This window comes from Rattus norvegicus, chromosome 15, assembly GCF_021556685.1.
Source record: "Rattus norvegicus strain SHRSP/BbbUtx chromosome 15, alternate assembly SHRSP_T2T, whole genome shotgun sequence".
NCBI classification, from domain to species: domain Eukaryota; kingdom Metazoa; phylum Chordata; class Mammalia; order Rodentia; family Muridae; genus Rattus; species Rattus norvegicus.
Genome location: NC_141548.1, coordinates 90,958,775 through 90,984,646, shown reverse-complemented (window position 1 = coordinate 90,984,646; position 25,872 = coordinate 90,958,775).

The following is a 25,872-nucleotide window of genomic DNA, read 5'->3' as shown; positions in this document are numbered from 1 at the left end:
ACAGACAAAAGACAGAGGAGGTAAGAGAACAGAATAAAATGAAATGAAGAGCTGTTCAAAGAAATATTCCACTAAAGTTGGGAACAGCACAAGGCTACCCACCTCTCCATGACTATTCAGTACAGGACTTGAAGTTTTGGTTAGAACAAAATCACAACTGTAGGAGATAAAGGGAATACAAATTATAAAAAGAGAATCAAAGCATTATTATTTGCAAATGATATAATAGTGTTCTTAAGTAAACATAAAATCTCCACCAGGGACCTCTTACAGATGATGAAAAGTTTCTACAACATAGCCAGGTACAAAACCAGGATGAAACCAAATTCACAGAGTATCTGTCTAGCAATCCCGCCCTACAGATAATCCTAGAAGGAAAGCTGCAATACAAGGAAGATACCTAAACCAAAGAAAAGACAAGATGTTGTTGTAAAAATATAAAAATAAAAGAGTACAGTTGTCTTTTACCTCGCTAGGTCTACACCGCAGTGCCCCAAGATATCTGCTAGATATCTTGGCAGAAACACATCCCAGCCGCACACTTTCCTACACTCAAACCCTCCATAAAAGAACACAAAACACAATAATCTTTGACCCAATTGGTAAGATATAATTGGCCACTTAAACATACAAAGCCAGGTACCATCCATCCCTTAGGAACATTGATAACAACCTGTAAATACAGAGAGCAGAATCTTAACATCATCTGCCATGGCTTCTCCCCTCTCTCCATCTCCTGTCTCTCTCCTTTTCTACTCTTCCTTCAAACTTCTCTCCCACCCATCCTTCCTTCTCCTCCAATGACAGGCCTCCTTCTATCCTGTACCTGCCCCTCACCTGTACTTTACAAATTCAATGGGGGAGGTTCTGGTGAAGTCACCTGATTCCTGAGTATGTGACTAGGCAGCTGTACTTGGGGCAGTGGAATTAGCATCAAAATACAGATAACTTCAAGGCAAACCACAACAAGATATTAAACATCTTACAACAAAGACAAAAGGAAAAAACAACAAGCACATAAAGCTACCAACAAAAGCAAATATAATAGGAATCAACCATCTGTCTTTAATACTATCAATATTAATGAACTCAGCTCACCTATTGAAAGATATAAGCTAACAAACTGGATATGCAAACAAGATCCATCATTTGCTGCATACAAGAAACACATCTCATAAACAAAGACAGATACTATTGAAAGACTGTATCTCTCCTGCCCAAGGATTTCTTTTCTTTTGCTTTTTTCAAATATTCATTTATTTTATGTACATTAGCACACTGTAGCTGTCTTCAGACACACCAGAAGAGGGTGAAAGACCCCCCCCAAAGGAAAACTATACCAGCTTAAGGTCCACAACTATAAAAGTAAAAAATAAGTTTTAAAATTCACAGGCTCAGAGCTGAAACAGGCCCGGGCGAGCCTGTTAAAACTGACAGACCACAAAGATAAAGAAGAAGGAATGCAGAACCAGCCCGAGGTATCAGAACTGACTCATAGGCCATCTGGCAGGAAGGGATAAGCCCCTAGGCCCTGACATTCCGGATGCCCCAGGCTGCACGTACAATTTTGCTGTTTTTAACCTCATTTGAATATGTTTGAACTAGCCAATTGTGTAACCATCTTTGCACCTCATTTGAATATGTTTAAATTAGCCAATTGGGTATAATCATGCATCCACACCTCATTTGAATCCACCAATCAAGTCCCTGTAACCATGCATCTGCTTCTGTATGCCTGCTTCTGCTCCCCAGAACCCTATAAAAACCTGTCCCTGGTTCTGCTGGGTGCGCCAGTCCTTCCGAGCTGACTGAGACACCCGCAGGTACCTGTGTATCTGGACAATAAACCCTCTTGCTGATTGCATCCAGTGGTCTTGGCCTGGTCACTGGGCTTGGGGATCTCCTTCCAGAGGGAAGATTATCTCTGAGGGAATTTCACTATCTCAGAGTAAAGGGATGGAAAATGTCTACCAAGCAAATGGTTGCAAGAAACAAGCTGGAGTTGCCATACTAATATCCAATACAATAGACTTTTGACTAAAAGATATCAAGCATGATGTAGAAGGACACTTCATATTCATCACAGGGAAAAATCCACCAACAGAAAGTCTCAATTCTGAACATCTATGTCTCAACTGCAAGGGCACCCACATTCATTTAAAAAAAAGTAAGTAAAACTCAAAACACACATTGAAACCCACATGATAACAGTGGAAAACTTCAATATGCCACTCTCACCAATGGACAGGTCATTGAAACAGAAACTAATCAGAGACACAGTTAAATTAATGGAGGTTATGAACCAAATGGATTTAACAGATATCTAATGAACATTTCACCCTAAAAACCAAAGAATATACTTGTTTTCAGAACTTCATGGTACCTTCTCCAAAATTCTCCAAAATAAGAACTTCAACTCTTTCAAGAAAGAAATCAAAGAAGATCTCAGAAAATGGACAAATCTCCCATAGTCATGGATCAGCAGAATTAATATAGTAAAAATGGCCATCCTACCAAAGGCAATCTGCAGATTCAATGCAATTCCCATCAAAATTCCAACACAATTCTTCAAAGACATGAAAAAAGCAATTCTCACATTCATCTGGAAAGGCAAAAATCCATGAATAGCAAAAACAATTCTTAAGGATAAAAGAATGACTCAGGGAATCACCATCCATGACCTCAAGCTCTACTACAGATCAATAATAAAAAAAACTGCATGGTATTGATTCAGAGACAGACAGGTTGATCTATTGGAATAGAATTGAATACCCAGAAATAAAACAACACACTTAGAGACACTTGATCTTTGACAAAGAAGCCAAAAAAATACAATGGAAAAAAGAAAGCATCTTCAATAAATGGTGCTGGTCTACCTGAATGTCTGTATAAAAAAAAATAGACCCATATTTGTCACCATGCACAAAGCTCAAGTCTAAGTGGATCAAGGACATCAACATAAAACCAGAGACCTTGAATCTACTAGAGGAGAAAGTGGGAAAGAGCTTTGAACTCATTGGCACAGGCAGAAATTTCTAAGCAGAACTCAAATGTCTCATAGTCTAAAATCATGAATTGATAAATGGGACCTCATGAAACAGGAAAGCTTCTGTAAGGCAAAGGATATAGTCAATAAGACAAATACAACCTACAGATTGAGAAAAAAAACTTCATTAACATCGCACCGGATAGAGGCTAATATACAAAATATATAAAGAACTCAAGAAGCTTACAACCAAAAAACCAACAACCCAATCAAAAATTGGGGTTTAGACCTGAGAATTCACAACAGAGAAATCTGAAATGACTGAGAAACACCTAAAGTAATGTTCAAAGTCCTTAGTCATCAGAGAAATGCAAATTAAAATGACCCTGTGATCCCACCTTAAACTAGAATGGCTAAGATCAAAACTTCAGGTGACAACTCATATTGGCAAGGATGTGGAAAAAGAGGAATACTCCTCCACTGGTGGTGGGACTGGAAACAGTACAACCACTCTGGAAATCAATTTAGAGGTTCCTCAGAAAATTGGAAATTTCTATAGAAAGGCCCATAAATATCACTCTTAGGATTATACCCCAAAGAGGCTCCAGCATGCCATAGGGGTACATGTGCTACTCTGTTCAGAGTGTCCTTATTTGTGATAGCCAGCAGATGGAAAAGACAGGTGTCCCATGACAAAAAGAAAATGGATAGAGAAAATGTGGTTTATTTATACAATGGAATACTACTCAGCTATTAAGAACTAGGACATCCCGGGTTTTGCAGGCAAATGGATGGAACTAGAAAATGTCATCCTGAGTGAGGTAACTCAAACCCAAAATGGCATGCATGGTATATTCTCACTAATAAGTGGATATTACCATCCCCCACACAAAAGTACAGAATACCCAAGATACAGTCCACAGAACTCAAAAAAGGTTAACAAGCTGAGGAGCCCAAGTATGGATGCCTCAATACCACTTGTGAGGGTGAAGAGAGCAACCACAAGAGTGGAGGGAAGGAGGAACAGTGGAGAGAAAGGGGATGGTGGTGGGGGGAGAGGAGAATATGATATGGTATTGGGTGTGTGTGTGGTGGGGGGGACTGAAGCCCTGAGTCCAGCAGAAAGAATGGAAGCAGGCAACCTCCGGATGAAGGAAGTTGGGAAAACCAACTAGAATGTACCAGAGACCTAGGAAGTGAGAGACCCTCAGGACTCAAAATTCCCTACAGTGGGGAGAAGGAACTTATTAAACTTACCTCTAAAGACAGGGTATCAAGTGAGGGATGGGTTTGCTATCCCACAGCCAAAACTCTGACCCATAATTCTTCCTGTCTGAAAGAAATTCAGGTTTGGAAATGGAGAAGACTGAGGAAAAGAAGGTCCAGTGACAGGCCCAAATTGGAATCCAGTTCAAGGGGAGACCCCAAGACCTGAAACCATTACTGAAGCTATGCAGCATTCACAAAAAGTGTCCTACCATGACTGCTAGCCAAAAGACTCAAAAAGCAGCTGAAAGACTCAGACGCAGATATGTGCACCCACCCAATGAACGGAAGCTGCTGACCCCTGTGGTTGAATTAGGGAAAAGCTGGAGGAAGCTAAGGAGGACGGCAGCCCTGTAGGAGAACCAGAGGTCTCAATTAACCTAGATCCCTGATATCACTTAAGCACTGGTTCAATCACCAACCAGGCAGCATGCAGCAGCTGAGATGAGGCCTCGAACATGTATACAGCATAGGACTCCCGGGTCTGGGTTTAGTCAGAGAAGATGCAACTAACCCTCAAGAGACTGGAGGCCCCAGGAAGTTTAGAGGTCTGGTGGGGTGGGCAGGGAGGGGACATCGTTGAGGAGACAGAGGTGGGGGGCAGTGCTGTGGGGCAGAGAAGAAGTATGGGAGGTGGAGCTCTCACGGGTTGGACAGGGAGGAGAATAAAATAAGGAGTGTAAAAATAAAGAAAGAAAAGTTTTAAAAAAGAAGAGAGAGAGAGAGAGGACACACACACACACACACAGAGAGAGAGAGAGAGAGAGAGAGAGAGAGAGACAGACAGACAGACAGACAGACAGACAGACAGACTTGGGCAGTTTTACAAAGACAGATTTTAATGGGAGATAGAAGAAGCCTAACTCTTACATGAACACAGAGGAAAGAGAGGTAACTTATGATCAAAGAGAAAGAAGAGACAGTTTTACTGGGATAGTTTTTCTGAGACAGGTTGCAATTGAAGACAGAACGAGTCAGAGAATAAGAAGGCACCAGAAGGTTAGAACTGATTGTAAGAGTTAATTTGAGGTTTGATCTTAGCAATCCTGACTGGTGTGAGGTGATATCTCAGGGTTGTTTTGGTTTGCATTTCTCTGATGACTACGGATGTTGACGATTTCTTTAGGTGTTTCTCAGTCTTTTTGGATTCCTCAGTTGAGAATTCTTCATTTAGCTCTGTACCCTATTTTAATAGGACTATTTGATTCTCTGAAGACTAACTTCTTGAATTCATTGTATATATTAGATACTCACTCTCACCTCACACTAGTCAGAATGGATAACATCAAAAACTCAGGTGACAGTAGATGTGGGCAAGGATGTGAAGAAATAGGAACACTCCTCCATTCTTTGTGGGATTGATAGCTGGTGCAACCATTCTGGAAATCAGTCTAGCGTTTCCTCATAAAATTGTACACAGTACTACCTGAGGACCCAGGTATACCACTCCTAGAAATTCACCCAAAGGATGCTCTAACATATAATAAGGACATATGGTCCACTATGTTCATAGCAGCCCCTTATTTATAATAGCCGGAAGCTGAACATAATTCAGATGTCCTTCCAGAGAGGAATGGATACAGGAAATGTGTTACATTTACACAATGGAGTACTATTCATATATTAAAAACAATGGCTACATGAAATCTTAGGCAAATGGATGGAGGTAGAAAATAGCATCCTGAGTGAGGTAACCCAGTCATATGGTATACACTCACTGATAAGTTAGTATTAGCTCAAAAGCTTGGAATACCTAAGAAAAATTCACAGATCATATGAACAAGATACTCACAGGATGAAGTACAAAGAGTTGACAGGGACTGAAAAAAGGGTCATCCAGAGACTAACCCACCATCCCATCTGCAGCCACCAAACCCAATCACTGCTGATGCCAAGAAGTGCTTGCTGACAGGAGCCAGATATGGGTGTGTCCTGGGAAGCTTGGCCAGAGCCCTACTGATACAGATGAGGATGGTTGCAGCTAACCATTAAACTGAACACAGGGACCCCAATAAAGGAGTTAGGGAAAAGCCTGAAGGAGCTGAAGGAATTGCAACACTGTAAAAAGAACAAGTACATTAACCAATCAGACACCACCAGAGCTCCCAGGGACTAAACCTCCAACAAATGAATGCATGTGGATGACCCATGACTGCAGCCACATCTGTAGTGGAAGATGGCATTGTTAACAATGGGAGGAAAAGCCCTTGATCCTGTGAAGGCTCATTTGTGGGGGAATGCCAAGGCGTTGGGGTGGGAGTGGGTGGGTAGGGGTGGAAGACTATGGTGGAGGAGAAAGGAGGATAACATTTGAGATGTAAATATATAAAATATCCAAGAAAAATAAAAAAAAAAGAATCTAAAGAAAAGAATCTTTTTTTTTTTTTGGTTCTTAATTTGAAGCCAAGATGAGCAATTCAATAATTCAATCAAAGCTGAGAGAAACTAGTTTGCATCATTCTGCTTGGAGAAGAGTTTGGGCCAGAATAGATTCATTGAACCAGGTAGTGGGAGATCAGAAAGAACTAGAAAGTGTAAGCTTATTCAATAGTACGCCTCCGAGATTAAAGAAAACGCAAGTAAAGGTTGCATTTACAGTTATGTTTCATGATATCATTTGTTTTCTTTAATATATGAAATAGTTACTTCACCTTTTTGATTTGATAAATATAGTACCTTTATCAAATTACCTGATGAGTTTTAGTACGTTTGTATAATTCATTTATCTCTGCTTGCAAACATTGTTAAGCATTGCAAAATTTCTAGGGAATTTAGGATATTGAGTATTAGTTTTACTTATAAAAGCCATTTATTTGCTTGTATTAGTAAGCAAAAGCACACACAATGTTTATTAACTCTATCAAGATGGAATGACTTAATATAGTTTTTAGACGTTTTGATGGCAGTTAAATTAGTATCAGTTAATAAATAATTAAAGTAGTTTCCTTGTACTCTTCTGGGTTTCTACTTAGGTAGTGATTGGTATGGAACTCCTATCTCCCACCCAGAGGAATATAAAGGCCACGATAGTGAAAACTATTAGGATCAATAATCGGGAGTTCTATCTGTAGCCTAGATTTCCACACTCAGTCTGACTCTGGAAGGAATGACGCACTATTCACACAGGTATTAGGAAAACATACTCTTTAGCAGAGTAGTTTTTTGTTCTTGTGTCTGCTCCTTATGGGCAAACACTTCTGGTTAAGGTTGAAGTCTACCTTTAACAGGACAGCTTTCTGGGCTCAGCACATAGGGGAGGACACCTTCATTGGTGTGGCTTCTCCTCTGATATTGTCTGGGAATCGCACGCACGCACGCACGCACGCACGCACGCACGCACGCACGCACACAAACCCTTCCTCCCTGCCCACCGCATACAAGTCTTTACCTGCAGAATGTCACATAGCCTTAGTTAGATTACAGTTTCAATTTACTTTCTCCCGATTAAAACCTCTTCCAGGTAACATGTGAATATTTCCCTGTGCTAGTGAGGTATTTCAGTACTCTAGGCCATCAGTCGACGAACCCCCAAACCTCCAAATTACATCAGCTTTGAATCATCCCAAGGAAAGGTGAGCTGTCTCCCTGCAGCTGGTTCTGGTGTTGTCATTCACCGTATGTACTCAAAAGCCTTATGAACTCCCCTGTCTGCCATCTCTTTCCCTGTGCCCTCATGGACTGATATTGGCTGATGACCCCCAGAGGCAGGGAGAGTCACTCCTGTTCTCAATATAATACTTACTTAGCAAAATAATATGCCTGTGTCAATTTTGTTTCTTTGGCAATAATCTCTCTATCTTCCCCATCAGGAACCAATAGAAGAATGAGTTCCAGATAAAGTGCAACAAAATTTCAATAACAGACAGGAAAAAATATTCCCATATTAGGTAAAAATCCTGACTCAGGGTAGTTGGGACTCCTTATCCGTATATGAACAAATGCTCAAATCCAAAGCTTCAGTATTTTATAACCAAGAAAAAAATGGAACTTTTCTCCCTAGATTCAAGAGATCTTGAAGAAGTCAGTAAAAGCTCTCCAGTCTGTAATTTTAGCTAACAAATGACTTGACATAAAAAGCAGGGGCAAAGAAAAGACGGTTTGAACTTCACCCTTTGTCTTGTCATCACACATGCTCTGCTTTAACAGTGTTGTCTAAAGACCTTCATTTACTATATGCATAGGTATAGGTTTATGCATATACATATATGTATATGATATGTGCATATGATGTATATGTATATATATAAATTATGTCTTTTATATTTATATATGTGCACATGTATGTGTATATATGTATTCATATGTGTTATGTGTATGTATATGGATGCATATATGATGCATATATATATGAGTGTTTGTATGTGTGTATATGTGTATAGTTATAGTTTTTCTTTGAGCTCTGTGTATTCTAAATCTTAAATAGTATGGCCATTTTAAAAAATATGTTAAATTTCTTTTAAATCAGAAAAATTTCTTATTTGATTGTATATATATATATGTATTTGTATGTGAAACTCACACATATACCATCAATTATAGTTAAATTCAAGTCAGTACAGCTTGTCTTAAATTCATTTGGGAATTTGAAATTTGAAATATTTAAGAATAACTATCATATTGGTTTATAGTTTAACCCATGGAATTAAATATATGAGCAGTTTAGAAATTTGTTTACACAAAAAGCAATTTTATTTGTGAAAAATGCAGCCTCTAGCAGGAATAGCAAAAAGATTAGAAATTATTTGTATGATAAGAAAATATCTTCAACTCTGCATATCTTTGAAAACTCTTAATAACTAAGGACTTACCTTAGTGTTAGATTGCTTGCATATGATTATCACATGCTCAGTGTCAGTACAAAAGAGAAGTCAATGTAAGAAAGCTGTTTATCTGTCTGCCCAGGTTATTTTTTTAAGTAATAATAGTAGTAAGTAATATCCAAAAGAAAGTAAACAAAGCACTTTAAAAGACAGACTAGGCAGATGTCTGTGGGAAGCACAAACTTATATCTGTTCAGAAGGGAACTCCCTGGGGATAAATTCACCCTCCTGTTTATGTTCAAAACAAGTTATAGATCCTCTGAGACTGCATCTTACCTCTTACTCTAAAGCCCATCAAAAAATGAAATATCAGTTATGATTGATGTTTCCCTTCCTCTTCTCAGTACCTTGGTGTTTTGGGATAGCAGATCAGTATTTCTTTTAAATTTCAAGTAAAAAACAAAAAGATAGATATAAACCATGGTATCTGCTGGAGAGTATAGATTCTGGGTTTTGTGGGTGATTTCATGATTGGGTGAAACAAGGAAGCCATCTGTTGTGACCTGTTTATAATTCGCATGTATGAAGGACAGCAAATACTAGAGTTTTGTGGATGAGTGTTGTTTATGAAATTACCCTTCTTTTCCCATTCTCCATGCAATATGGTTTTAGAAGTCTGCTGAGCAGAAGGTATTATCTAGAACGAGTCCAGAATGATTTTGTAATTTCTTTTGACCAATATATAACAAACCAGGAGTTCTGTCTCTTCAGTGAATGTGGTCAGTAAAGGCCTGCACATGTATGGCCAACTGCCAGTTAGTGATTTGTTTTGTTATATTGTAATGTTTAAAAAAGAATGTAAATATATAAAAGGTAAAATCAAAAAAGAATGAATGATTCCTTAAAAAGAAAAAGCAAGCACCACCATGAGGGAATTGTTGGAGAATTTTGTTTAGTTCTGAGCACTTTGAATCTCTTACTATTTGCATGATGACCAATCTGTTGCGGATTTCCATGTTACCTGCTACCTATTGGAAGAAAAGCTTTCATGAAGTTCCAACAGGGCACTCGTGTTTGGAAATGTAAGGGTGTTGTATGAATAGCATCAATATACATTGCATAATCTCTCAGCGGTTCAGTCTAGTATCATCAAGGTGGGATCAGGGCAACATCTATGCATGTACGATGCAGGCAGAGCTGAGAGCTCTACATCTTCATCTGAAGGCAGCTAGTGGAAGACTGGCTTCCAGGCAGCTAGGATGAGGGTCTTAAACCCACGCCCACAGTGATACAACTACTCTAAAAAGGCCACACCTCCAAATAATGCCACTCCCTGGGCCAAGCACATTCAAACCATGATAGTTCTTTTCTGTGCATTCGCACTCCTTCCATTTTAATAGAATTATCTATTAAAAACTATCCCACATTCACCAGTATAATTTGTTAGCAAGCAGGATATTGTGTCTACCATCCTGAAAAAGTAAGTTTTAGAATACATGCTTTCTAAACCAATTGTTTAAACAATCCCAGCTGGCATCAAAAGAAGGATGGTTGAATGTAGCTTTTATTCTCCTGTTCTCATTTTTATCTTGGGGGTTTACTGCCTCCATTGGTTAACCTAGGCCTAATCCTGCAAGCTTTTAGCTTCTGTACAATCTTATCTAGGCCTAGAATGTTTTCAGGCTGTAGAACTGACTACTTAGAAAGACTACCCTTTTTAGCTCTTTCTGAACTCTGACTGACTGGTTCAAATCAGGTATTCCAGCTCAAATTTCTCTCCAAGTTGACTAATTCAATCTGGCTCCTCTATATGTAGTTTGTTCTGTCTTCAACCAACCTCTGTAAAACTGTCCTTCCATAACTGCCTCTTCTCTCTGGGCAGTGCTCACTTCTAAGCAACTTCTCTTTCTTCTCTATTCTTGTGAGACATGGGCATATTTATTCTGTCAAAAATTTCTCTTATTCATTACTTTATCTGCCACATAATTAAATATCACTTTTAAGCATGAGTACTTCCTTCTGCAAACTAACTTTACCTTCATTGTTTGGGATTAAATGTGTGGAATAAAGGTGTGTGTGTGTGTGTGTGTGTGTGTGTGTGTGTGTGTGTGTGTGTCTGAGTCTCTGTGTGTGAGTGTGTGTGTGTCTGAGTCTCTGTTTGTGTGTGTCTGTGTGTGCCTGCATGTGTGTGTTTGTGTGTGTGTGTCTCTGTGTGTGTGTGTCTGAGTCTCTGTTTGTGTGTGTCTGTGTGTGCGTGCGTGCGTGTTTTTGTGTGTGTGTGTGTATGTTCCAGAAAAAGGTGTGTGCTAAGTGCTGGGTCACACTACAACTAGAAACATTTTTTTTCAATAAATAACACAGTCTCAGGGTTCACAATATGATATCCTGCAACAATAACATATGCATGAACGACACCTTGTTCTTCTATAAGTCCTTTAGCAATTATTGATGCTCTATTCAGACAAAGCAATTAAGCAATTTCAGGAGCAATTTTTTATGCCACAATCATTTTACATACTTTCAAGTTATGACTTTTTAATTAAAAAATTAAAAATTAGTCAATTTAAGTTGCTCAGGTGAATGCCATGCTGTCTCAGAAAAATAAACTCTCCTCTAGTAGTGTTTTTGAGAAATTTTCTGAGATTATAAAAATAGCTGGAATTATGGGGATTATGTTACTTGATAAACAGGTTGTATTTTTATTTTTGTTCTATAAAATCCTATTTCATAAGTTTTGATGTTCTAGAACACAAACTTAGTACAGTTTTATATGTGTAAATCTACCATCAGTTATCTTTTTTGAGGTTGAAATATGTTTATTTGGTACAAAGTAAAAATATATATCATTAAACATGTTTTGCTAATGTGCAATTTTTATCAATTTGAATTAAAACTCAACTTCCTTGCCAATAACATATAAGAACCATGCAATACACTAATCTGCTTTTGGGTCCTTTTTGCATCCTTAATGAGTCACTTCTGTTACTTCCACTTACATTTACCAGAGACACTGGTCACATATATTTTCAACATCGGGAAGCAAAGTTCTATTCATAATGAGCCAAATAACAAACAAATGTATATTTTATAGTAGAATTCCATATATAGCTGATTCCAAACTCTTCAGTTGATATTTTCTTATTTCTTACAATAAATATACTCTTAAGTAGCTTTCAAAATTTCCTTTCTCATCTAGAGTTTAATTATGATATAAAAGATGATCAATTAGTTGTAATATGATATTTGTAACCTATCAGATAATGATAGAGTACCTTAAAAATATTGAAAGATAATAAGGTAGCTCTTTACCTGTATTACTTTCATCAAGCAGGACACCTTAAATATTCTTCATACTGATACACACATGCACACACATCATATCAACACGTAACACAAATGTAGAATATGTAGAAAACTATTTGTCTAGCTTCTGAGGATTCTCATGTCCATAGGAAAATGCATCATCTTGATAAATAACCATTCAGATTTCAGATACATACTTAAAGACTTGCTTTGGCATTTCTATTTTGTGTCTCTACCTAGTCACATACTTGGTTCCCATTGCAACTTGAGTTTTGTTGTTGAGAAACAGCACAGGTTGTTTCTCTTGTTAGGCTTCTTGATGTGAAACTAAGGGTATATATGTCATTGTCTTTCAGTTATAGATCAAATAACCTTGAAAGTGAAAATATAGAAAGAGAAGCAAATACCTAATTTCAATAGGTCTTGAAAAAAGGAAAATAGGTAAGTACTATGTTATAATTAACAGTCATTTCCTCCTTTGAGATTGCTGCAGTTTACCTGCAAAGCAGTAATGATCAAAGTGAAGACAATAGTATACCAGAAAACAAACTAATCTTTACAGGTTAGATCTCACTGAGATAGTGCACTTAGAGAATTAAAGAGAAAAGTTACTAAATTTACAGTCGTCATTTCTTTTGTTTCTGGCCATGTAGAGTTTATTATGAAAGTGAATATTTCAGAAGAAAATAATTAATATTTTTATTTACAAATATTTCATAGCTCAAATAAATTTTATCACACTTGTACATAAGCACTTGCATAGTAATAATTTAAAATTTGACTTTTTAAAGTTCTATTATTAGCAATGCAATTCAATTTTGCATTCATTTATATAGTAATTTAAATATTTATGCTTCAAAACTAAATTTTAAGTAAGAAAAGATTGAATCTCATATAAATATAGGAAAAATGAGATTCACATTTAAAATTGATGAATTTTTAATGTGACCTTCCTTTCATATACTCAGGAAATATGATCATACCAAAATCTTACAGTATACAATAAAATGAATTTAATTTGTTTGGGTAGCATATTCTTGTATTAGTCAATTTTCTAACTAAAATTATTTGCTCTATTTAAAACACTATGTCTTGAATGAGGCAAAGTAAACTGAAGTATTTGCAAAGCTAAATACGTAAACATGTACAAATAAAGATTATGGAATTAACTAATTTTATTTATCAATATATCCTCCCATTTATTACCAAATTTCTGCGGGTGATATATAGGCTGTATTAGCTTGTGAGGGGCAGTAACTTTTAGATAAGAACACAGTCTATGCAATTCAGTCCTGCATCAAGTACAGAAGATTCATATCTTTCTCTTCTGTAATTTTAGTTTATTTTATTTCCTTTGTACCACTACTGCAGTTTCCCCTCTATTCTCTCCTCCCAGTCATATCTTCAAAACCCCCTGTGCCCAGGATAGCCTCAGCTTGGACAGGGTGTTTGGAAGCTGCAGATGAATTATGGAGTCAGTGAGGAAGGCAAATTGCTGTGTTCTGTTTGAGATAACTCTCCACTGGGGATAGCTCTCTTTGCAGACCAAAGCCATGTCTTTTATTTTGCATAAACAACTTCCTTAGGAATTGCACATCAATTCAGTGATTTACTCCGGGTTCCCTTTGGATTACCACAGGGATAAGCATTTACTGACCTTAGCCCCTTGAACCTAAGGACAAAGCCAAATGGCTGAAGAGGCTGAGCTGTGCTGCTTGCTGGAGCTGGAACACAGCCCCATTATTCTACCACATTATCACCAACTTTCTGTTGCCTTTCTTTTTATTGGATGTTTTCTTTATTTGCATGTCAAATGGTATCCCCTTTCCTGGTTTCCCCTCTGCAAATCCCCTATCCTACGCCCTTCCCCCTGCTTCTATGAGGATGCTCTCTAAACCATCCACCCACTCCTGCGTCCCCGCCCTGGTATTTTCCTACACTAGGGAAGCGAGCCTTCATAGAACCAAGGGTCTCTCCTCCTATTGATGGGAGAGCCATCATACAGTGCTACATATGCAGCTGGAGTTACGAGTTGCTCCATGTGTACTTTTTGTTTTGTGGTTTACTCCCCAGGAGCTCTGTTGGTTCTGGTTGGTTGATATTGTTGTTCTTCCTATGGTTTCCAAACTCCTTCAGCTCCTTCAGTACTTTCTCTAACTTCTCCATTCAGAACCCCGTGCTCAGTCCAATGGTTGGCTGTCAGCATCAACCTCTGTATTTGTCAGGCTTTGGCAGAGCCTCTCAGGAGACAGCTATATCAGGCTCCTGTCAGCATGCACTTCTTTGCCTCCCCAGTAGGACAGTAGTGTCTTGGCTTGGTGGCTGCATGTGGGGCAGTCTCTGGATGGCCTTTCCTTCAGTCTCTACTCCACTCTTTGTCTCCTTATTTCCTTTAGACAGAAGCAAGTCTGGATTAAAAATGTAGAGATGAGTGGGTGGTACCATCCCCCAACTGGTGGCCTTGCCTAACCTCTAGATGTGGTCTCTACAGTTTCTCCCTCCTCTTTTAGGGGACATTTCAGCTAATCTCATCCCCTCTGGGTCCTGGGAGCCTCTTGCTTTCCTGGCATCTGAGACTTGCTGGTAGCAACCCCCAGTTGCTACATACCTCTGTTTAAAAAAGCCAGGATTGTCATAAGGGAAATGCAAATCAAAACAACCCTGAGATTTCACCTCACACCAGTGAGAATGGCTAAGATCAAAAACTCAGGCGACAGCAGATGCTGGCGAGGATGTGGAGAAAGAGGAACACTCCTCCATTGTTGGTGGGATTGCAGACTGGTAAAACCATTCTGGAAATCAGTCAGGAGGTTCCTCAGAAAATTGGACAGAACTGCCTGAGGATCCAGCTATACCTCTCTTGGGCATATACCCAAAAGATGCCTCAACATATAAAAGAGACACGTGCTCCACTATGTTCATCGCAGCCTTATTTATAATAGCCAGAAGCTGGAAAGAACCCAGATGCCCTTCAACAGAGGAATGGATACAGAAAATGTGGTACATCTAAACAATGGAATATTACTCAGCTATCAAAAACAACGAGTTTATGAAATTCGTAGGCAAATGGTTGGAACTGGAAAATATCATCCTGAGTGAGCTAACCCAATCACAGAAAGACATACATGGTATGCACTCATTGATAAGTGGCTATTAGCCCAAATGCTTGAATTACCCTAGATCCCTAGAACAAGCGAAACTCAAGACGGATGATCGAAATGTGAATGCTTCACTCCTTCTTTAAATGAGGAAAAAGAATACCCTTGGCAGGGAAGGGAGAGGCAAAGATTAAAACAGAGACTGGAGGAACACCCATTCAGAGCCTGCCCCACATGTGGCCCATACATATACAGCCACCCAATTAGACAAGATGGATGAAGCAAAGAAGTGCAGACCGACAGGAGCCGGATGTAGATCGCTCCTGAGAGACACAGCCAGAATACAGCAAATACAGAGGCGAATGCCAGCAGCAAACCACTGAACTGAGAATAGGTCCCCCGTTGAAGGAATCAGAGAAAGAACTGGAAGAGCTTGAAGGGGCTGGAGACCCCAAAAGTACAACAATGCCAAGCAACCAGAGCTTCCAGGGACTAAGCCACTACCTAAATACTATACATGGACTGACCCTGGACTCTGACCCCATAGGTAGCAATGAATATCCTAGTAAGAGCACCAGTGGAAGGGGAAGCCCTGGGTCCTGCTAAGACTGAACCCCCAGTGAACTAGACTATGGGGGGAAGGCGGAAATGGGGGGAGGGTTGGGAGGGGAACACCTATAAGGAAGGGGAGGGGGGAGGGGGATGTTTGCCCGGAAACCGGGAAAGGGAATAACACTTGAAATGTATATAAGAAATACTCAAGTTAATAAAAAAAAAAGCCAGGATTGTGAAAACTATTCTCAACAATAAATGAACTTCTGAGGGGAAATAACCATCCCTGACCTCAAGCTGTTTTATAGAGCAATAGTGACAAAAACTGTATGGTATTAATACAGAGACAGGCAGGTAGATTAATGGAGTAGAACTGAAGACCCAGAGATGAACCCACACACCTTTGGTCACTTGATCTTTGACAAAGGAGCCAAAAATATCCATTGGAAAAAAGACAGCATTTTTCTACAAATGGTGCTGGTTCAATGGCAGTCAGCATGTAGAAGAATGGGAATTAATCTATTCTTAGTACCTTGTACAAAGTCAAGTTCAAGTTAATCAAGGACCTCTACATAAAACCAGATACACTGAAACTAATAGAAGAGCAAGTGGGGAAGAGCCTCAAACACATGGGCACAGGGAAAATTGTCCTGAACAGAACACTAAGTCTTGTATTATAAGATCAAGAATTGACAAAGCCTGTGCCTTTCAGCCTCAAGATATGGATCACATGTGTGCCCTCCATTTCTGGATTGTAGTTCATTCCAGATGAAAAGTTTCAAACTATTCTTTGTTCAACTTTGAGCAAAAACAATAATCATAGCTGGGTGTGATCTTGAGATTTCATCAACACTGCCTAAATATCTTTATCTCCTAAATTATCATTAATTCCCCTGAGTCATCATTAGGACAGAAAGTGTAAGACAGTTTTCTAATATTCATTTCCAAAGTTTACTGAAAAGGAAAGGAAGTTCTTATTTTAATGAGAAGTATTTTTGAAGTACTATTTTGCTTTATTTAGTTCTTGTGGAACCAATTAAAACTCTCTTATTACCGCATGATAGTAAATTACTGCAACACGTGAATTTTCTTAACACAGAAAAATTCTTTATCTATTAAATAAAAGTGTATATTAAAATTTATATATAGTATATGCATGATATCAAATATATTTTAAATATATCAAAATTGTTTTAATACTGAACAGAATTACAATAGATATATGATCATTTAATTCATATTTTATATGTAGGTGAATTTTAAGTTTCAGTAGACACTAGTAGATTTGTTTGATTTGTACATTTGTGATATAGTTTAGTTTATATTTTGCAATATTGAAACTGAAGTTTCATTAGTTGATAACATTGTATGAGCTATCTTTTGCAATGACTATTATTTGGTATTATAAGATATAGAATGGAATATTTGCAGTTTTTCACCCAACTTAAATTCATACATGCAACTGTACAGTATAATATAAATATAACTATGTAATATCTATTTCCATGTATCAGCCGAGCATGTTTGATAAACTGATTTTCCACATTTAGTGTATTTAAAATTTAGAATAATCCTTGATTTATACTTTCAATATAATTTTTGCAGTGTTCTGCATTATATTGTTTTATTTTTCCTAGTTTTTATCTTAATAAATTACACATTTTACTGTCAAATTATTTTTACAATCTACTAATCTTAAATCTTTTAAAATATTATTCTAGATTAAAGTGACCATGTTCATGCATGCACAAGAACAATAGGGGAGGAAAGAAAATATTAGTTACTTGAATGTGGAAATATTGGTTGATTCCAAACAATTGATTGATTTATTGAATCCAATGTTTTGAAGTTTCTTAAAGCATAAAGAAACCAATCAAAGAAATACTTACATATTGTACCTAATGCACTATTCTGTGTAGATATTGGACAATCTCTCCTTTTAGTCTAATTATTTTGTATTTTGTTGGTTGGTTGCTTCAAATTTATCTATTCTGAAAACTCAGATAAACAGAAGAGTGAATTTCTAACATTTATCATTCATTTATGTTAAAACCCATATTCATACAATTTCTTTTGTTCGAAAACAAGCTAAAATCAAAATCAAAACATCGTGTTAGTTAAGAGAAAATTGTTAAATACAATTAAAAAGACTTCTAAAATGTGGTTCCTAATTTAATTACAGCAAATAAAACTGGCATGACAGCAAGTCTCCTGAATCATGACAAAAGCCTTTTAAAATAACTGCATCCTGTAAACATTAGTAGTATTGACAGTAGCTGGGGTAAAAATTTTCCTTTTCAGAGTAATAACAATCATCATTATTAATTTTGGCTCTAATAGTATTTTGTGTTTTAAAAGAAGTGAAGAGATCCTCACACTATGCTGGGTATAGTTTGGATTAATGCCCCATGGATCACTATGCATATTTTTTATCGAGAATCCTAGGAACCATTTCAACGTTTTATATTGATCTGCAGGGAACGATTGATTAATCTTTAAATTCTCAGTATGAAGACTCTTTTGTTCACTCTGCACAGACGAAGATGTTTAGTAATAACAAATGTGAGGCAAAATAACTGTGAGATATAATTATCTTTGTATCTACATAAGATATTTTTAACAATTGCCTCATTGTACATATGCTTACCTCTGTCTCTTGTGATAAACTTCTCTGTCCACAGAATCTGAAAAATGTTTCCATTTTCAATTTTACATCTCGTTTATTTGTGGTATCAATGTCCTCCCCACCATTCAAATACAGTCATTAACTCCCAACCCAAGCAAACAAAGTACTTCTAAAAGAAAAATAATAGAAAAATAGTTATGGATTTATGATTTTCTTCAAACTCCCAATTGTTTGTTCCTTTCCAAGATATTTGAAGATAGCATGGCCTTTTAGCCACATGTACATGACCTGGAAAATCTTTCCATAACTGATGAAGATACCTGATAACAGAAATCAAGAATGAAGATTTCATGGCTAACGAATAAGAAGGAAGTGATATCATGTTTTAAAACTGCATTTAATAGGAAAATATAAACAACACAAGATCTTGGAAAAATAAAGCTACTGAATTACACACAAGCTAGTATTAGGGGACCAAATACTTTGACTTTTTTTTCATGTTCTCATCATTCTTCTGTTTTCATAACAAAACACCATGAACAGGGAATCTTCTAAAGGAAAGCATTTAATTTGGAGGCTTGAATACAGTTTCAGAGAGTAAGATCATGACATCATGGCATGCATGGAATGAATTTGGAGCAGAAACTGAAACACTACAGGGTAATATAGCAATCAGGATGCAGTAGCCTCAGGAATGAGTATGTATGTGTGTGTTTTTGTGTGGGAGAGACAGAGACAGAGAGACAGAGAGATGAGAGAAAGATAGAGACAGCATTAGAGAGACAGAATTAGAGAGACAGAAAGAAACAGAAACAGAAAGAGAAACACACATAGTGAGACAAGATATATATATGTATATATGTGTGTGTATGTGTATATGTGTATGTATTTATGTATGTATGTATGTATGTATGTATGTATGTATGTATGTATATATAATTTTTTTTCTAATGCTTCCCAAATAATTCCACCAATTCCTGTGTGGGAACCAGAAAAATATCTCCACATTCAACATTAAAAGAATAATTCCCAGTTTTGGAAACTCAGTTAGTTTCACATGTAGAGTGAACTCACAGACTTTAGCAAGAAAACAACTAACTCCTCAGCACACCAGCATATTTTCTCACTATATTCTGCACTGTACCTGTACTCACAGATAATTGGCGATCTTCATTAAGAAAGTCTCTCCATACGGCAGATAGATACATTTATGGACAACCCATCTTTATCTTTATGTTCAAAACAGAGAAAAAGAATTGGAATATTTTAAGGACATTTTCAGATTTAGATATGATTTTCTCTCTCAGTAAAATATGTAAAACTTTGTGCAAGACCCATCAAAATGCAAGTTTCTATGTTTCCATGTGCTTTGATACCACAATTAATTGGTCACTGATGTACTTTGGCTCCAACGGGAAGCTACAGAGTTAATTTTATTTTTTTCTTTCTTTCTGTTGTTATTAGGTAGTCTGTCATTTGAAACTTTATTTTTAATTCTCAAATTACAATGGTGGCTATCCTCTTCCTTTTATATCATTCCCTAATATTCTGAAACAAACAGAGCTTCTGCTCATACATTCTTTATTTTTTATTTTAAAAATCTTTTTATTTCATAAAAGCAAAATAATAGATCAGTAATAAAAAGATGTGCACGTCTATAATCGAACTTGTATTTGACCACATAATCCTAGTTTTTTTTTCTGTTTTGGCTTTCCAAACTTTACAAGTGATTATATAAATTTCAACTAGAATAGAATTACTCATGTCCATTATGCAGTCTCTCTTTTTCTTTTTCTTTTTCTTTTTCTTTTTCTTTTTCTTTTTCTTTTTCTTTTTCTTTTTATTAGGTATATTTCATTTAGGTATATTTACATTTCAAACGTTATTCCCCTTCCAGGTTTCCTGTCCATAAGCCCCCATTCCCTCCCCTCCCCCTCCCGCATACGTGTATTCCCCCTATACATCCCCCTTATTGCCCCCCCATGTTCCCCTGTACTGGGTGTCCAACTTGGCAGGACCAAGGGCTTCCCCTCCACCGGTGCCTCAATAAGGCTATTCTCTGCTACATACACAGTTGGAGCCTTGGGTCAGTCCATGTATAGTCTTTCTGTAGTGGTTTAGTCCCTGGGAGCTCTGGTTGGTTGGCAGTGTTGTTCTTACGGGGTCGCAAGCTCCTTCAACTCTTTCAATCCTTCCTCTAATTCAAGTTAGTTTATCTAACGAAAGAGTCAAGAAAAAAGCATTCTGCATGATTGCACCAGAATCATATAACGTGGTCTAGAACATAATCACTGTAGGAGTTGCAGCGATCATGCATAACAAGTTGGGTCATAAGTCCCAGAGCCATACTGCTGAACACTGTTACTGTTAATGGTGTATGGTATTCGTAGATAGTACCAAGTAGTCTCTTACCCAAAATGATCACTATGTAGTCAACAGATTCTTTAATTAGCTACATGCTACCACTGTACAATGTATACACACATGCCCTAAAACTTCACGCTCCACAGGAGCAATCAGGCAAATCCATGTCTTTATAATAACAAAGTAAGTTGCCCTAGTAACTAATGTAATATTATTTTTCTTTCTTTTCCTAAGCCTACTTTATTCTCTGTAATAATACAGAATCAGACACGATGAAGATAAGTGAAGTACAAACACAAATGACACGGCCATAATACCTAGAAGCTTTACAGAAAATATAATAGCAAATTATCCATTACAAATTACGTACTAAAGCATAGGAGTGCAGAATGCGGCTGATTAAGAGATTTTGCTTAATTAAGGATCACTATAATCAACTCCTTAAAACATTTGGCAAGAATCAGTGGTTTCTGAAGCTTTTAATTTTTCCCTTTTCCTTTTCAAGCTTACAAGGACTTTGGGGTTGCTTTTTAAATCCTCAAAAAATGTACATTTTAATTAGTAGATTAAAGATTCATGCTAATTGGCCCATTTTGATGAATATTATTGTTTTAAATGAGGCTATGAGTAAAACTATAACAATGAGTTACTGTAGCCAAAACCAGCACATATACATCGGACCCCATACAGTAGAGGGTTTTACATATATTCTGTAGAGTACACTCCAATGTCATGAGTGGAAATGTGAGTTTACACATGTTTCCTAGAACAGTCAATACCTTTTGTGATCATTCGAGGAAAGCATTTAGAGCTGTACTCATATGAAACAAGAATCCTCCATGAATACTAACTACTTGGTCATAATTATGTTCTATGACTTGAAGTCACTATGGACATGACAGCGAGGTAGCCACGACCATTAGTACATGTCTGTTGATACAAACATGTTTTTGCTATGGTTTTTGGTTACATTTTTAGTGTCTGGATGAGAAGTTAACTCAGTGGATCTGAACCAATTGGTTTTATTTGTGAATTTTGAAAATCAAGTATAATATTTTAAAAAAGAAATTGAGAATTTTCTAAAACTTTTATCGAGGTTTTTTATTTGTTTTATTCAAGGGTGATATCGTTTAAGAAATCATGCTCATAGCTATAGAATATATATGATTATATATCAAATACATATATATGTGATAAAACAGTATACAAACATGGGGATTTGTTTGTTTGTTTCTTCATTTTTACGTTCCAGATTTTATTCTCCTCCTGGTCCACTCCCCACTCCCGACGGTTCCATATCCCATACCTCCTATCTGCCACCACCGCCCCCACCCCGTGTTTCCACAAGGATATCCCAACTCCACCCACCCCACCCGACCTCTAAATTTCTTGGGGCCTCCAGTCTCTTGACGGTTAGGTGCATCTTTTCTGACTGAACCCAGAGTTCAGTCCTGGAGTCCTCTGCTGTGTATGTATTGGAGGCCTCATCTCAGCTGGTGTATGCTGCCTGGTTGGTGATCCAGTGTCTGAGAGATCTCTGGGGTCCAGGTTACATGAGACTGCTGGTCCTCCTACAGGGTTGCCCTCCTCCTCAGCTTTCTCCAGCTTTTCCCTAATTCAACCACAGGGGTCAGCAGCTTCTGTCCTTTGGTTGGATGCACATATCTGTGTCTGACTCTTCCAGCTGCTTGTTGAGGCCTGTTTGTTTGTTTGTTTTAACTAAATATGTAGCGTTATAAAAAGGTAAGAAAAGATGGTAGAATGGTAATTCTTATTAAATTTAAAAGAAAACTTAAAAAGTTAATTTAGTTGTAAAATGTGAATTTGTGAAAATTACATGAAAAATCATTCAAATTCTAAAATTTCTGTATCTCAGAACAGATAAAGACAATGAATAAATATGAGCTACTTTAAATTATTTTTGTTTGAGACCATGAAATAATTATGAACATATTCATCACCCTGCACAAATGGATCAAAGACCTCAACATAAGACCAGATACACTGAGCCTGATAGAAGAAAATGTGAGGTATAGCATTAAGCTCATTGGCAGAGGAAATGACTTTCTGAACAGAGCACCATTAGCATAAACAGGATAATCAACAATTTTTTAACAATTATTAAACAGAACCTCATGTAATCAAAAAGCTTCTGAACAGCCAAGAGCTCCATCATTCACACAAAGCAGCAGCCTACAAATTGGAAAAAGATTTTTGCAAATTTATGTCTGATAAATTTTCATATGTATATATAATCTATACGAAATAGGATATATCTATAATTATATATGTGTGATATATATGTGTATGATATAGAATGTATATAATTAGAAACAAATGTTACAGAACACTATATTAAAATAAGGTGTTTGTTTTAACTAACCATATGACATTATAAAAGAGTAAGAAAAGATAATAGATTGGTAATTCTATTAGTTATATCTATAATCCTTTATATACATATATAACACATTGTATTTAATATACACATATATTTTATATATATTATACATATACATATACATATACATACACACAAATATATATATGTATACATACATAAATATACACACATATACATATGGAAGGGTAGGTGTGGAAAAGTCTAGGAAGGACGGAGGAGGAGGAGCGAGAGAATGAAGATGGAGACTGTAACTGTGGAGCAGGATGATGCAGATCCAGGAGGACTACATCAATCTTATCCTGACTGCGTGGGCGGATTATATCTTTATTAATTGAAAGTGAATTTATTATGTGGATGTATTGTGGACTGAGATTTTAACAGATAAATCTGATTGTTGAAGATTACCTATATATCTATATATCTATATATCTATATATCTGTATATCTATATATCTGTATATCTGTATATCTATATATCTGTATATCTATATATCTATATATCTATATATCTATCTGTATCCATATCCATATCTATCTACATATACATACATACATACATACATATACATACATACATACATACATATATATATATATATATATATATATATATATATATATATATATATCCTGGACCTCAAGAAAATAGAGATCCCAATTTAAAGATGTGGCGATATTCTAAACAAAGAGTTCTCATTATAGGAAACTCAATAGGCTGAGCAACAATTATAGAAATATTCACTATCCTTAGCCATTAGGGAAATGAAAATAAAATGTACTTTTAGGTTTCTTCTTATACCTATCAGAACAGCTAAGATACATCCAAGAAATAACAGCATATACTCAGTATAATGTTGAATAAGAAGGTCAAACATGTCCTTGGCACTCTCTCAGGTTCTAAAGCAGCCTGTGTATATCAGATACTATTAAATAAACACAGTAAAACTACCATTAAATTGTGTTGAATAAAAAATAGAATGCATGCTATTTGAACATAAATATATTTTCCCAAACTACTTGGAGCAAAGATGAATAGTGTTGTCCAATGTTCTAATGAACTTGGCTATTGGCTTTTACTGTTGACATTAGTTTTACGTTGTATTTAAGAAAAGTTGGGGAAATTGCCCTGTTTTATTATTTTTCCTGTCTATTTGGAAATATGCTTCAGTTTAATTTTAATGAACTGCATATATCCATGGGCCTATCAAGCACAGGTCTCTCTCCCTCACACCTGTTATCCACAAGTCACTGAGTAATTATTGGTTAGAAAGTTTTACAAAATATCTTAAAAGTTATCGTTTTTCACACTTCAAAAATAGAAATGAAATAGCCCTGACAATAAAACCAAGAGAACAAAAGAGATGAACTGATTTATTATTTTATAGTTTGAGTATATATATATATATGTATATATATATATATATATATATATATATATTTCTCAGAGAACTAGAGCTCCCAAAGAAAGTCTTCTATTCTTTTGATTCATTTATTTATTACTAGAAGCTCAGGTTTCATGCTAAAACTTCTAAAGAAGGGTGAACTTGAAACAACTTGCAATAAATGTGCTACTAACTTTTAAATAGTTTTGCAAGGGCTGTGTAGCTGATGGCTGCAATCTATAACAGGCTTGACCTTTATAACCTCTTTGTCTCACTGTACCCTTTACTGCCAACTTTGTTACTTGATCATTTAGCATTCCATTCTGGCTTTGAGACAAATATTACATAGGATCTTTGTTATTCAAGATTTCACTAGATTAAAGTTCACCTAAAGAGTAAATTCAGGTGTAAAATAAATTTTAATTATATGTGCTAAGAAACTATTTAGAGATTGATTATATAAACCCAATGTTATGTTTAATAAATGATAATTACCCATTCTAAATACACATTTGCTTTAACTATTTTTTCTCTTACGAATACTGTGAATTTTCAAAGATAAAGACTAGTTCATTTTTAATATTACCATGTGGCTCTAGACCTGAATGTGGTAATGTTTGCCTTGTTGCCAGTTATTAATTGCTCTAAACTCTTGAATTGAATATTTTTATGAAAGAATTGTATTATATGTGAATGATAGTCCAGTCAATAGAAGTTGATTGTAATATATTCCAGTTAGAGAGATTATCTAATTTTAAATGTGTTTCAATTACACCACACAATAACGTTTCTTAGGATTAATGAGTAAAACTGAAGATATTAGAGAACGCGCCAAGGTGTCCTTACTAAATAACAATTTGGTACATGATAATTGATTTGTAAATCTTAAGTAGTTCTTTAATCTCTAGAATGATTTCTATTTTATCACGTTGTGTATCTTTTCACTATTCTTGTGAACACTATTCTGTGTTTGCAGCCTTTTGTTAAAGTTACTTGCATCTGTGTTTCTCTGTAATTTTGGCCTGTAGTTGTCCTTTTATTGTATCCTTGATGACTTTGTAATTGGTATAAAGCTGGAGTCAAAATAAGTTTGGCAATTTCTCCATTTCTTCTTATTGACTTCTTTTGAAG